Source organism: Sarcophilus harrisii, chromosome 2, assembly GCF_902635505.1.
Source record: "Sarcophilus harrisii chromosome 2, mSarHar1.11, whole genome shotgun sequence".
In the NCBI taxonomy this organism is placed as follows: domain Eukaryota; kingdom Metazoa; phylum Chordata; class Mammalia; order Dasyuromorphia; family Dasyuridae; genus Sarcophilus; species Sarcophilus harrisii.
Genome location: NC_045427.1, coordinates 605474932 through 605490304, shown reverse-complemented (window position 1 = coordinate 605490304; position 15373 = coordinate 605474932). Strand labels below are relative to the sequence as shown.

Below are 15373 nucleotides of genomic sequence, written 5' to 3'. Positions count from 1 at the left end.
TCCATTTATCCCAGCAGTTTTTGTCAAATAATGAATTCTTATCCCAAAAGTTAGGATCTTTGGGTTTGTCAAAACTAGATTGCTATGGTTGACTATTCTGTCCTGTGAACCTAACCTGTTCCACTGATCAACTAATCTATTTCTTAGCCAATACCAAATGGTTTTGGTGACTGCTGCTTTATAATATAGTTTTAGATCAGGTACAGCTAGGCCACCTTCATATTGATTTTTTTTTTTCATTAATTCTTTTGAGATTCTCGACCTTTTATTATTCCATATGAATTTTGTTGTTATTTTTTCTAGATCATTAAAATATTTTCTTGCAAGTCTGATTGGCATAGCACTAAATAAATAGGTTAGTTTAGGGAGTATTGTCATCTTTATTATATTTGCTCGGCCTATCCAGGAGCATAATATTACCAATTATTTAAGTCTGACTTTATTTAGTGTGAAGTTTTTGTAATTTTGCTCATATAATTTTGACTTTCTTTGGTGATGATTCTCAAATATTTTATGGTGTCGACAGTTATTTTGAATGGAATTTCTCTTTGTATCTCTTTCTGTTGGATTTGTTGGTGATGTATAAAATGCTGAGGATTTATGGGGATGTTTTATAACTGCACTTTGTAAAGTTTGAATTATTTCTAATAGCTTTTTAGTAGAATCTCTGGGTTTCTAATTTTCCATATATCATCTGCAAAGAGTGATAGTTTGGTTTCCTCATTGCCTATTCTGATTCCTTTAATCTTTCTCAACTTTTTGCTTGAGGTAGTGTTTCTAATACAAGTTGAATAATAAGGTGATAGTGGGTAACCTTTGCTTCACTCCAGATCTTACTGGGAAAGGTTCAGTTTTTCCCCATTGCATATGATGTTTACTGATGGTTTTAAATATATGCTCTTGATTATTTTAAGAAAAGTCCATTTGTTCTTTATATCTCAAGTGTTTTATTAGGAATGGATGTTGGATTTTATCAAATGCTTTTTCTACATCTATTGAGATGATCATATGGTTTTTCTAGTTTGGTTATTGATTAGTCAATTATGCTATAGTTTTCCTAATATTGAACTCAGCCCTGATTCCTGGTATAAATCTTACTTGGTTATAGTATATTATCCTGGGATGATTTTTTGTAATTTTTTGCTAATATTTTATTTAAGATTTTGCATCAATTTCATTAAGGAGATTGGTCTATGATTTTTCTTTCTCTGTTTTCAGCCTACCTGGTTTAGGTATAGTACATGTTCTGTGTCTATAAAAGGGAGTTTGGTGGACTTCACTTCAATCCCTATTTTTTCAAATAGTTTATATAGCATTGGAGTTATTGTTCTTTAAATGTTTGGTAGAAGTACATGTAAATCCATCTGGTCCTGGGGAATCTTTTCTTAGGGAGTTGGGTAATAGCTTGTTCTATTTCTTTTTCTAAGATGGGACTGTTTAGGATATTTACTTTTCCTGTGTTAATTGGGCAGCTTATTTTTGATGGTATTCTTCCATTTCATTTAAATTGTTCGAATTTATTGCCATAAAGTTGGCAAAAGTAATTCTAATTATTGCTCTAATTTCCTCTTCGTTAGTGGCGAGTTCTCCCTTTTCATTTTTAAGACTAACAATTTGATTTTCCTCTTTCCTTTTTTTTAATCAGATTTACTAAGGGTTTGTCTATTTTGTTGGTTTTTTCATAGAACCAACTCTTAGTTTTATATAATTATTCAATTGTTTTTACTTTTCAATTTTATTGATTCTCCTTTTTTTTTAGAATTTCAAGTTTAGTGTTTGACTGGGGTTTTAATTTGTTCCTTTTCTAGCATTTTTTAGTTGCAAGACCACTCGTTGACCTTCTCTTTTCTATTTTATGCAAGTAGGCCTTCTAGAGATATGAAATTTCCCTTATTATACTACTTTGAGCTTGTATCCTACACATTTTGGTATGATGTCTCATTATTGTCATTTTCTTGGGTGAAGATTATTAATTATGTCTATGATTTGCTGTTTCACCCAATCATTCTTAGTATGAGATTATTTAGTTTCAATTATTTTTTTGGTCTACTTTTCCCTGGCTTTTTGTTGAGTGTAATTTTTTTTTTTGCATCGTGGTCTGAAAAGGATGCATTTACTATTTCTGCCTTACTGCATTTGAGTTTGAGGTTTTATGTCCTAATATGTGGTCTATTTTTTGTATAGGTTCCATGAACTTGCTGAAAGAAAGTGTACTCCTTTTCTGTGTCCATTTCTGTTTTTCTCCAGAGATCTATCAGTATCTAACTTTTCTAGTATTCTTTTACCTCTTTGACTTCTTTCTTATTTATTTTGTGGTTTGATTGATCTTATTCTGAGGTGAAGGTTGAGATTCTCACTATTATAGTTTTCTGTCTATTTCTTCTTGCAGCTCTTTAATTTCTCTTTTAAGAATTTAGATGCTAACCTGCTTGGTGCATATATGTTTAATATGATATTGCTTCATTATCTATACTCCTTTAGCAAGATATAGTGCCTTCTTATCTCTTTTAATTAGATCAATTTTTGTTTTTGCTTGATCTGAGATTCAGGATGTTCCCTGCTTTTTTGATTTACTTGAAGTATAGTGAATTTTGCTCCATCCTTTTACTTTATTCTGATGTATCTCTGCTTCAGGTGTGTTTCCTGTAAACAAATATTGTAGATTCTGGCTTTTAATCCATTTGCTAACCTGCTTCCTCTTTATGGGGAGTTTCCCCATTCACATTTATGGTTAAAATTACCAATTCTTGTATACTTGCCATCTTGTTAACCCTGTTTATGCTTTTCTCCCTTCTTTCCCCCTTACCCTCTTCCAGTATTAAACTTGTGAGACCACTTGCTTTCTCAGCCTCCTTTTTAGTATCACTTCTCCCACCTTAGAGTTCCTCCCCTATATTACTCCTTTCCTCACAGTTTCCTGTATTCCCTTCTGCTTAGTCTTATTCCTTCCTTTTCACTTTTCCTTCTCACTTTTCAATGAGATGGGAGAAGTTTCACTCATAAATTGAATATGTCTAAAATTTTTCTCTTAAAGCCAATTCTGATGGCAGTAAGATACCCACTATATTCATCCCCTCCATTCTTTCTCTCAGATATAATAGGTTTCCTTTGCCTCTTTGTGAGATGTAGTACCCCCACTTTACCCTTTTTCTGATACAATGCCCTTTCCACCTCTAGTTTCTAGAACAAAGTATACATGCAATACTTTCTTTTATACCAACAAATAGTCCTTCGTGGTAACAAAGGACAATTTTAAAAAATTAAAACTCTGACCACATACAATAGTATAAGCTTTCTTCTGTGGTTCATCATCTCACCTGAGTTATCTTCATGCAATATTTGACATGGCATCAATTTGTGTTCTGAGGTCTTTTGTTGTTTTCCCTACTTTTATGCATTCTCAGATGCATTAATCTAAAAGAACAGGTGATTTGAATTCCCATGGAAGATTCTTTCAATTACACTGAGATCATGTCCCAACTTCTTGCAACTACAAGCAGTGGTGCCAAATGATGGACATCCCATGTATTTCTAATTTTTCACCACCACAAAAAGAGCCACTATATTTCTGCATAGATTCACTGCTGCTTTTTTGTCTTTTTGAGATACAGACATAATGGTGGTAAGCAATACCACTTTAAAGAAACAAAAAACATATCTTTTTAATCTCAAGGTAAAAATCAGTTTGAAGTCAGGTTTACAGATATCATTATATTTTCTTCTCACTCAGGATTGGTTTCAAAATAGAAGGATCAGACATCCCATACAACCTAAAAAGCAAGCATCTGAGGATTCCACCAACTCAAGAAAACAGATGTGCCTGGAAAAAGTACCTCTAAGTCCAATTCTAGATGAGGATTTCTCTAAGCAAAACCTCATGACACCCAGTACATCCAGGTGTCTTTCCCTGGCAGGTGAGCCTGGTCAGAAAGCTGGCCCAAAGAGAAACGGCTTCTTTGAGAGGAAGAGTGCAGCACCAATCACTGAGAATGCTTGTATGGATGGATATGGGATTTCCGCCAAACCCCATTCTGTCTCGTCCCAAACAATGAGAACAACAGCTGAACTTCAACTTGGGGATCTCCCCAGACCAGTGTCCCAGGGAAGCTCCAAGAAGTGGGCATCTTCTTGGGCCCTACAGGAAACAAAAGGGCCAGAAAATTATGACTCACGCACCTCCTTTTGTGGAGAACTGAAGCTACTTATGCAGCAGGAGCAGCAACAGAGATGCACAAGGAACCAGTTCTACCCATGTTATCATCCAGTCCAAGACACACAGGAGCCCTCACCTCAGCCCCAGAATCATCTTATATTGCAACAATTGACCCCATCCCAGCATCAGTCACCACAGGAGTTGCAAGTGAATACCCAATTACTCTCATTGGTGAAAGAGAAGGAGCAACGAAAAGAACTGTTGGCAACTTTTAAACAACAAGAACTGCATCCTGTTGATCTATACAAGAGAACTGTTGAATGTGGGTCCACATTATTTCTTTATGATGGACATCTGACATTGTCAATAGGTGAGATGACAGTCCCCATGGGTGATGTGGCTTCCCCTCAGAAATCTGTGATTTCCCCTCAGGGACATGGGACTGACCATCAGGGAAATGTGGAAACCCTCCTGGGAGATCTCACTGCTTCCCCAGGGGATGTTGCTGTCCCCCTAAGAAATCTGACTGTCCCCCTGGGAGACGTGGCAGCTCTCCTGGAAGATCTGACTGTCCTCCTGGGAGACGTGGCTGCCTCTCAGGGACATCATACTAAAGATGGGGGAGATGTGGCAGCTCTCCTGGGAGATCTGACTGCCCTCCTGGCAGATGTGGCTGACTCTCAGGGACATCAGACTGACCCTCAGTGAAATCTGAGATACCAGATGCCATATTCACAAATATTAGGCTTGTAGGTGTCTTATTCTTTGTGTTAAGTGATGACTTCCAAATAACATTATTAAAGATTATGAATTTTGGCTTATTCAAGGAATATGGATACCATGGGGTCATAGACACTTATAAAATCCTTCATTTCATTTTGTCAGTTCAGGGCATATTGATTATGTGAGAGCTTGAGCAGGTCTAGGACCAAAATGAATGTTAGAAAAGTATGATTTGTTTGGGGTTTTTGTATATTTGTTAGTTTGTATTCTGTGGGGTCTGTTTTCACTTCAGGGGGCTTTTCTGGAACAATTTAATGAGAATTATAATTTTGATTTTTTTTTTTATTTTTAAGGATAGGTTATTTTTTGTTGTTTCTGTTCAAGGCCTGTCAAGATCATTTTGACAGGCATTTTTTCAGAATGATGTATTTAAAATGCATGAAAATACTACAAAGAATTAAAAAAGAAACAAATTATAATAAAAATTATAAAAAATAAAACAAATAATCATTATCATAATCATAATCATAAAATAAAATAAAAATCATTAAAACACAGAGAACAACGTGATATTTGTAAAATGCTTTACCTATTTTATCTCATAAGGTTCTCATAGAAACCTTGAAAATTAGTAGGCATAACAATGTTTTTATGTTAGATACAACCTGTGGTCTTCCAAGGCAAGAAAATTGAGACTGGAGTATTTCCCTTTACCCAAGCAAATGGATGCCTTCTATGCAAATGAAATTGTTAGAAAGTGGCCAAGATGCCAGAAAGCATCAGTGTCTTGGCCAGCATCTCAGTCATTAAGTTGCAGAGACAATCCTTTAATCCAGGTCTTTCTAGCTCAAAGATCATCTCTCCATGCACACTGGCACACTCCATCTCGCAGCTAATTTTACCTCCAATTTTATACATGGCAAAAATGAGGTTCAGAAAAGTTGAGTGAGCACATAGCTGATGTTCTGAACCTGACCCAGGGCCATGAACAAGCTTATGAAAAATGACTAACAAACATTTTTAAAATCACTAACATAATTATGTTTACATTTATTGGGCCCTTGGAAGGAACATCTATCCATAAACTTCCTTGACCCCTGGTAACCAAATTGCTTGTTCTGACTAATTTTTGACTATTGAGTATTGACTAAATTGACTATTTTTTAACAGATTCTCTGGCAAAGCTACTGTCTGAAAAAGGTTCTGTGTTCAGCCACATTAGTGTTCTCAATGTAGCTTTGACCCAAGATTTTGGTATAAAAGTTTTCTTCCCCTTCACCCTAATTGTCAATTAATTATCCATGGTATTTAACCTGCTTCTTTGGTCTCTCCCTCAGCAACAGGTTTGATGTAACTCTGGTCCAGGTCTGTGGTCTGAGGAGTCACATGATATTCCAAAATCATGTGCACAGAACCTTCACCAAACAGCCACAGACATGTATTCATCTCCCTCATGTGCAAGACTGTTAAATTCTAAGTCAGAAACATTAAACTCACCCTTCCAAGAAAATTGTTCTTTAAAATATCTATGAGTAAGGACTCTGACCAGTAGCCACTTTGACCAATGTAGGTCTTTTCAGTGCCTTGAACTCAAGTAATATCAGATGACAGGGGCTAAATATCTCTGTCTACTTCTCCCTCAATGATTCACAAGGGCAAATCCCTCTTTGTTCAATTGTAAACTTTGTTGGGATTGAGGGGAGGAGCATAGAAAGATGACTTGTTGGAATTGGGGTAACCCAACCAGTTTCTTCTTCAAGAGGAGAGACTATCTTCATTGCTTTCAGACTGTTGTTAATACTCACACAGCTTAGCATTTGAAGAACTGAGGAAATGGAAAGAGAAAAGCTGTATGCACTTCAATAAGCATTTTCATCGCCCTCCTAATTTTCTTCCAAGCTCAGTTTAAATGTTCCCTCCTAAGAGGCCTTTTCTGATACCCTCTGTCCCAGCTGCCCTATTTTCCCCTTTCCCTGGAATGACTTTGTATTGTTATGATCTTTATCTCTACATCCAAGTTGTCAAATATTGGGTCCTTCAGGGCAAGGATTGTTCACTCCTCTTTAGATGTTCAGCACCAAGCACAATGATTGGTACAGAGAAGACCCTCAAAAGGACTTAATTCAGGGCACATCTACACAATGCCTACCATGTGCCAGACTCTTTGCTGGAGTTCTGTAGCTTCTCCTATGTGGGCGACTGTTAAAAAATCGGGCAGAGCTCAATTGGCCTCCAAGATACATGAGGCAGGCTTGGCTGGGAATACAAAGACAAACTGTAAGAATCTCTGACCTCACGAAACCTACATTAAACCTAATTTAAAAAAAAAAGTACTTTATATTCTACTAGAATTATCCCAATGTAATGGGAACAAAGAAAGTGATTCCAAGAGGGAAACAACACAATCAAGCTTATTATTTCTGTAGGCATGTCAAGTCTGGGGAAACAAAGGAAGGATGATGGATTTTTGAGAATCTGAATTGTCATTGTAGATTGTTTTAAGAGCAAAAGCAGCTCTAAATTTGGATAGTGCTATAGGCCCAAGCAAAGACCAAATTCATGTTTGTTTTTCATATGAGAAAGTTTAACTTTAAAAAAAGTAAAGAAACAAACAAAAAAGTCCAAGCAATCTCTGAGGACTTGCTCAAAGGAGGATGAATTCTTTTAGTAACAGTAAATCAAAACTACATGATGTATGAGGGTTTGGGAATGTATATCCATGGAGTAAGTGCTCACACAAGATATGAATCCTTGAGCTCAGAATTTTGTTAAGATGCAGTTTATTGATTGTTTAATATCTTACTGTGAGGGATGTGGAAGATCCCTACCCAAAGACCTCTACCCAAAATGACTATTCAGAGATCACTCAAAGTAGAAAGCAGAAAAATTATATCTCATGAGAGGCAGGCAGTCCAGCTGAGAGTTAAAGTACTCACAGCATGAGAGCCAAAAAAAATCAATGAATATACACAGCTTTTATAGATTTTGTTACAAGAGATTACATCACAAGTAAGAGACCATTGAGAGAGGGGGAGGCATCTAATAGGTTGTTGTTATCTGGACAGATTGGAATGGAAGGTTTCTGGCTTAGGCCTTCAGATTTTAGATAATCGAGCTGACAGTGGTCAAGCTAATAGACTAAATATCGAAAAATGTCAAACACTGATAAATGTTACCAACTTAACTTAAGTAAATATGCCTGTAAGGTTTAAGTAAATATGGGCCTGCCCATATTGCAATTATGCAGGTCATAGGGAAACACAGGAATAATGAAAATAAAAAAAAAGAATTCACACATTACTATAAGTTCTTCATCTCTCCATTCCACACATTACAAATATAAAGGCAAAGAGAGTTACCAGATGATCTCAATTTCCCTCAAAGCTCTAAGATCTATAATTCAAGTGTAAATCTTCATCTTAGAAACTGCTTTGCAAAGACAGTTTGTGCAAGTCTTTCAGATGGGCTCCAGAAAAATCTCTTATGCCAAATTGTTGTTTCATGTTAGTGACCCAGTCTAGAAATATTTGAGGAGACTCTCTGGTCATCACCTGTGCGAAATCAAAAATCATCAGCTTGCTGTCAAAGATTAAAGAAAAAAGATTATTCCCAAATCAGAAGAGACTTAGAAAGACAGACACAAAATGTATTGGAGCTCTATTGTCACTGGCACAATCACTTTAAAAGCCTATATTTGAAAATGGACTGAAGTGTTCCTATCATTTGAAAACTCCTGGGCATTTACCTGTGAGAAATCAAAGACAGAGGAAACGATCCTATGTTTAAAATTTATAATAGCACATTTTTGTGGTAGCAGAAAAAGGGGAGGTAGCAATCTCCCCCAGAATAAAAGATCTCGGTGCATTCAGCCACTGCCACCATCACTGGTGGAGGAAGAATAGTTCTGTGAATAGTTTCCTGCTTTTAACCAAGTAAAACTGCAAAGTATACAGGTATCCAAGAAGATTGTTGAGTTCCGTTCTACATGACTTTTTCCTAATAGCTCTCCAGAAATATCTGGCAAATTCCCTGGGAAATCAGGGTGACACCTTAAGAAAGGGTACATGGTAATTTTTAGCAATTTTTTTTCTTTTCCCATTTTGTATTTAAGTTTAATTTTTAAAAAACATTCCCTCAAAAGCACCCTATCAATTAAGTATTGTGTATTCTGTTGAATTGGGAACAAAAGCCAAGGTTGCTTACATTCCCCTGGGGTTGAGATGGGGGGACTTGGGAGAGTCAGAATTTAAATATAAGGAAAGGGGAATAATTTTCTTTCAATAAGAAACCCTTCTTTCTGCTTTGGGGCCATCAATTTAGACCCTTGGGATACTGAAGCTGAAGGATGCTTCTTCTTTTTATTATCCTAGCCCTCTTCATTCAGTCACAGGCCCTGTAAGCAAAACCCCAGACGTGTAAGGATGGGACTGGATTTCGGAATTCACTGATCCAGCAAAGTCCTTAAAAAGGAACTTAGCAAGTTCTCTATATTTGATAATTATAGCCTCTTATAACCTTACTGTTACTAGGCTCATTCTGGTTCTTTTGGCCGAAGCCAACTTTTCTTCTAGGAAACTGAAGTTTCAGTTGAGGGGCTTGGGCAATGTTTACAATTCAATTCCAAATTCACACTTACTTTGCCTAAACAGTCAGATCAGAACCCTTTCTCTGGAGTGGGAACTTTCTCCATTCTAAACGTAGGAAATGCAAATGCAAATTACAAAAAAAGTAAGAATTGCTTTAAGGTTTGTGGATTTTTTGAAGGAGGGTATTATTTATCCTTAGGATTCAGTTCCCTATCTTGCTCTGAACAATAAATGCATAGCTGAAGGAGTTTCCAAAAAAGTGACTCTTGAAAAGGATTCTTTTGCATTGAAGCTTTAAGGGAATGATGACATTTTTCCAGTTAGGGAAGAAAAACTGACTACCAAGGAATTCATGCCATTGAATGCTTCCTGCCAATTGGAGCAGTTTGTGTACTGCTATAGACCACTACAGACGGAAGCAAACCGGATAAAATGTAATTCTGGTCATGAAAAAAGAGCTTTTTCAGAGGCGTGAGACTTATGAAGAACAGGAGTGAGCTCCTCGAGACAGAGATTCCCAGAGCTCAGATCAAGAATATTCAAGACCAGCACCTTCGAATAATACCATTGAAGGAGAAAGAAAGGGAGGCAGGCATACAGAAAAAATGGGGAGAAAGGGCGCCAGAGATTCTGATCGAAAAAGATACAGAAAATCATCTTCACCTGGCAGGAGGATCGAAAGAGTTCCAAGAGCTGAGCTCACATGCTCAGGATGAGCCTTCGACAAAGAAGATGACGTGAATCCGCTTTTCACATGCACAAGTGGTGCCTATGCTCCAGCAAAGCTCAGGAACAGATTACAAATAAAAACAACGTAGTGGTCCAAAGAATGAGCTGGGAGGCCTTAAAGAACTCCACCTACGGTCTTATCAATAACGTGAACATTTCTAACATCGGTATTATCGTTCCTGAACGATAGGTTCGATAGGATAGGAACGGAAGTTCCTGAACCTCCACGAAAATATCGTCATGGGAAGAGGATTGTTGTATCCTTCCGTGTTGCAAAGCACACTTTGTGCATGTCCAATCTTCACCCAGGTTTATGCGGCTCTTGTGGCCATTATCAGTTCCAATTCCCCAACAAGTATCCTCAAGAAGGTCATTCTCAGTTTTCGGAAAGGGTATCAAAGAAATAATAATCTACTTTGTCTAATTGCTTCGAAATTTGTGGCACACTTTACTAACCAGAATGTGGTCCATGAACTGAACGTTTAAAAATGGGTGCCTTTCTTCCTGAAAGACTAAAAGATGATTGGTGTTGAAGTAGCCATTGGATTCCTTGGTGTGTCCTTAGATTAACAGAAGTATCATCTAGGGGAATTAATGCGATCTTTCAACGTCTTGAATCTGAAATTGAGAAACGAGTTCAGTACATGATTGAAATGATGTTTTCAGTCCATAAGGATGCATCATCCAGTCACTTTGAAGGAACTTGATTTAGTAAAGGAAGAAGACCAGTTTCCCTCATCTACTGCCATTGGAAGATAATTATCACCCAGAGGATGCACTCAGTGTCTTCAAGGTGGATCCCAATTTTATGGAAAATGAAGAAAAATAGACAGATATCAGGAAAGAAATCCTTGATGAAGATGACAGTGATTCAAACATAGACCAAGATGCTAGAAGTAATGAAGAAGGTGAGAATGAGAAGAAAGTGATTGCATGACAAAAAAGAAATCAATCAGGTGTCATTTTGTGGCACAGTTTATCTTGCCATTCAATCAAGTTTAAATTTTCAAGAATGCGCTCACAAACTGCAGAAAATGGAGAAAAGTCACTTGCTCATCTCTTCTGCACTGACTCACTTCTATGGAGTGATCTTGAACGTATAATACTGAGTGAAGAAGCTACTACATCTTCCAGCAGAATCTTTGTCAAAATAGTTTTCCAAGAACTTCGTGAATGCATGGGCCTTCCTCCACTGAATGCCAGACTGAAAGATGAAACATTGCAGCCGTTCTCGGAGGGATTAATGCCCCGAGATCATCCAAGAAACACTCGGTTTGCCATCAACTTCTTTACTTGCATTGGTCTTGGAGATTTAACGGATGGATTACGAGAACATCTAGTAAAATGCACCCAAGATCTTCAGAGCAAAGAAATAGGTTGCCGAGTCATCGGATTCCTTCTCTTCTTAGCTTCTTATTCCTCGTTTGTGTTTCTGATGGTAGCGATAGCAGGCTAGACCCTTCCAGGGCCGGTGAGTCCTAATCCACGAGTGGCCACAGCTGTGACTGGGATAAAGAGGAAAAAAGAACAAAGAATAGAAACAAATATAGAAATAGAAAAAAACATTAAAAAGAAAAGAAAATAAGTGAAAAGAAACTCATGGAAAATCAAATGAGGGGCAGGAGAAGGAAGATAGTAAGAGACAAGAACTTAAGGAAACAGAAGTTTGGGACAGCCGGGATGGGGTGGGTAGGTGGGAAATATACACCGAAATTGAAGAGGTTTAAAATGGGGAGAGAACTCAACAAGAGATGGCCCTCACACAAAAACTGCTACAGAACAATACAATTGAGAGATATAAACTAGAAAAGAAATTTGGTAGTACTAAGAAGAGAAGAAGGAAAAAAAAATCCTGTAAATGAGACAAACACCAAAATAAACACAGTGAGAATCAGAAGAGGAAAGAGAGATCAAAAGAAAAAGAAAAAGGAATGGAAATGATCCAAACCAAGAGACGAGGAAAATCGAGTTGGAACGGTGCAGAAAAAAGAATCTGAGAAACACAGCACACTTTCTGAGCCATCTCCAGAGTTAAGGGGAAATCACAACGGAAGAAAAGGGAACCTCTCCAGTAAGGCCAAAATAATGCTGAAAAGTCTGACATTCAGGTTGAAATGAATGGCTTTACATTGGTTGCTGAACTTTATTTAAAAAAAAAAAACTTTTGTATAAAATATTATTTGTATTATACATTTTAAGAGGTTTTCTGTGAAAGGATTTTTTTTTAATGAATAGTATTTCCAAAACCCCCTTCCCCCCCCAAAAGTTAAAATGTTCCACAGAGAAGGTTTTCAGTAAAGACAACATAATGCTTGCTTATATTTTGTGAATCAAACTGTCTAATTTTCATTGAATCAGTGTATTTATTAGTTATAACATTATTTTATATACATATTCTTTGGTGGTCTGGTGATATAACACTACGAATGAATTCACTGTTTTTGTTACAGTTTTTGAAAGTTAGAGAGTTATTATATCCAGACTCATTGTCACCCAGGACAGTTCATCCTCACCTTCCCAAGTTATATTCTAAGGTTTTTCATTCACTCTCTATTAAAGTCCCTGAGTCCCCAAGCTAAAAAGAAAAAGAAGAAATGAATGATCCCTGACCTTTAGGTGCTGACATTTTCCTGGGGAAAATATTTAAGTGAGTCTGAGGCCCTTCATTATAGTGATCAACTTAGTCTCTGAAGTCTCAGCTGAACTGAGCTGCTCATGCTATACAAAATTTCTTTTTTCCTGGGAACTATTCCCTGCTTGGGGTTCTGGAAGATGTTTTTCTTTAGATTGGCATCAGAAATTTTCTTGTTGTTCAGATCTCTACTTCTATAAGAGAATGGAGAAGTGGAAAGTAAAGGAACTATTCATTTGGATTTAATGGTGAGGGTATGAAAACAGTAATGTGAAATATCTATAAAGAATGGATGGAACCAGATGGTAGAGGGCTTAAAATGCTAGTTTCTAGTTTACCTAACAAACAATGGAAGATGTCTGAAAACTGGGGAATATGGCAATGACAAGATCTTAGGATGATTCTTCTGTTAAGATGAGTAGAAAAAAGAATGCCAAAAACCAAGGAGGCACATTGAGAGATTATTAGAGTTTTCTAGCAGAGTTTCTATGGGTTTAACCTACTGCAATCATTTTCTAAGTATCTAATGGTACAACCAAAGAGATTCTTGCCTCATATCTGTGACCAAAGATGTCTATTTTCTGAAAAGATTAGTATGAAAAACTCACAAAGTACTAATTAGAAAAATGCAAGGTAAAACAACTCTAAGCTTCCAAACTATGACCTAAAGTCATTACAATGTATTTACCCCTTGATTTGGCATTACTACCACTTATGCCCCAAACAAATCAAAGAAAGATAGGAAAGTCTTAGAATATAGAATTCTAGTTATCAAGTCATCAGTTGCCCCCAACAAGAAGGGGAAAAAACCTGGGGTCCAACAATATTTACAGTAGCTCTTTTTATAATACTCCAAACTGAGAGTGTGAAGTGGTATCCATCAACTGGGAAGGGGCTAATCAAATTAGAATATATAAATAGAATCTTATTTGTAATCCCCTAATTACAAAACAAGCAGTTTTGGAAAACCTGAAAAAGTCTTTCTGAAATGATGCAGAGTGAAGTTAGCAGACCCAGAACTACTGCTGCAACCTTGAAAAGGAAAACTTTTTAAAAGGCTCAGATCACTGTGCTGCCCCATTCTAAATACACTGACCATTGCAAGATGAAGAGTAAGCCAGACCTTTTCAGACACAGATAATGTGAGAATTTGTGTGACTTCACCACTCATTTTTCTTTTAAGGCCTTGGTTTTTCTTTTTGCTTTTCCATTTGGAAGTAGGGAACACAGAGGGAGCAGAAGGGGATAGGATTTGGAAAAGATATAAAAAAGATATTTTTCAAAATAAAAGGACAGATAAGAATAGGAGGAAGGGTATGAAGGACAATCACATCCACTTTGAAAACTATAGGTGGGACTTCGGACATTTGAAAAGAAAAGCAAGTTGTACCTTGGTACAGATCATCTCTAATCCTCTTTTTCTTCAATTTTCTTGGTATTTGAGTTCTGAATAAAAATTTAAAAGAAACAAGTAGGCAGGATTAGGGTTAGGGTTGAAAGCTACCTCAGAGGTTAAGATTCACATAAAACGAAATATTCACTAAAACACCTTTGTGCCAACTAAAAAATTAAAATAAGGGCCAATTATCAGAGAATATCTTACCCTAGGAAATGCTGAAGATGAAAAATTCAGCAAAGAATGAGATGATGAATAAAGTAATATAGAGTGAAAGAAGCAGACACAGAAGAGCAACGTATACTTTACTTAGAGATGCAGCTTGAAAGCCAGTAATATCTGACTTGAAGTCTGATATCTTCTCTGTGTGTTCTTGGGTAAATCACAGCCTCTTTGTGCTGGAAAAAACTCCCAGACAAATTTGTATGGAGAACTTCCACCTGAGGATAATCTTTCTGCCAATAGAGATCATCATTGTTATAGTAGGAATCATTGATACAATAATGACTAAGTTAAAAAAAAAAAAAAAAAAACAATAGAAAAGGGGAAAAGGGATGAATTCAATCCCTTGCAATTATGATGACCAAGATTGGTGGTAGACAAGAGATGAGAAAATAGAGCTCTTCCTCATTGTTTCAGGAAAGAGAGGTCTATGAGTAGAAAACATTGCATATATTACCAGACTCAATTATGTATTTTCATTGATTTTTTTTCTGAACCACTTCTCCCCACTCTCTCCATTCACAGCTTTTTTCCCCTTGAAATAAATGTTTGTTTTTAGTGTGAGGCTCAATTTGAAACTTAGAAAGTTCCACTTATTTTTATTTATAATTGAATTTATTACAATTGTTATTTAATTTAAGGTTTAACTTTAAAAAATTAAGCAAACAAAAAAAATCCTGCCAAGTGGAGTCACACTGGTAAAGGCTCCACCTCTGAGGACTTGCTCGAAATCAAAATCAAAACTACCTGATATATGAGGATTTTGTATTATGTTTCTATGGAATATAAAACATGGAATATGGAAGAAAAATAGAAATCCCTGAGCATAGAATTTGTTAAGATTTATTTTGTTGATTGTTTAATACCATAGTTGTTTAAAGGCAAAGAATGTTACCAGATAATCTCAATTTCTCTTTAAGGTCTAAGATCTG

General features: G+C 36.6%; 1 pseudogene; it reads left to right on the top strand.

Moving 5' to 3' along the window:
• LOC100922610 overlaps nucleotides 1-11294 on the top strand; it is a 32825-nt pseudogene extending 21531 nt beyond the window's left edge.
• Nucleotides 11295-15373: the final 4079 nt, after the last annotated feature.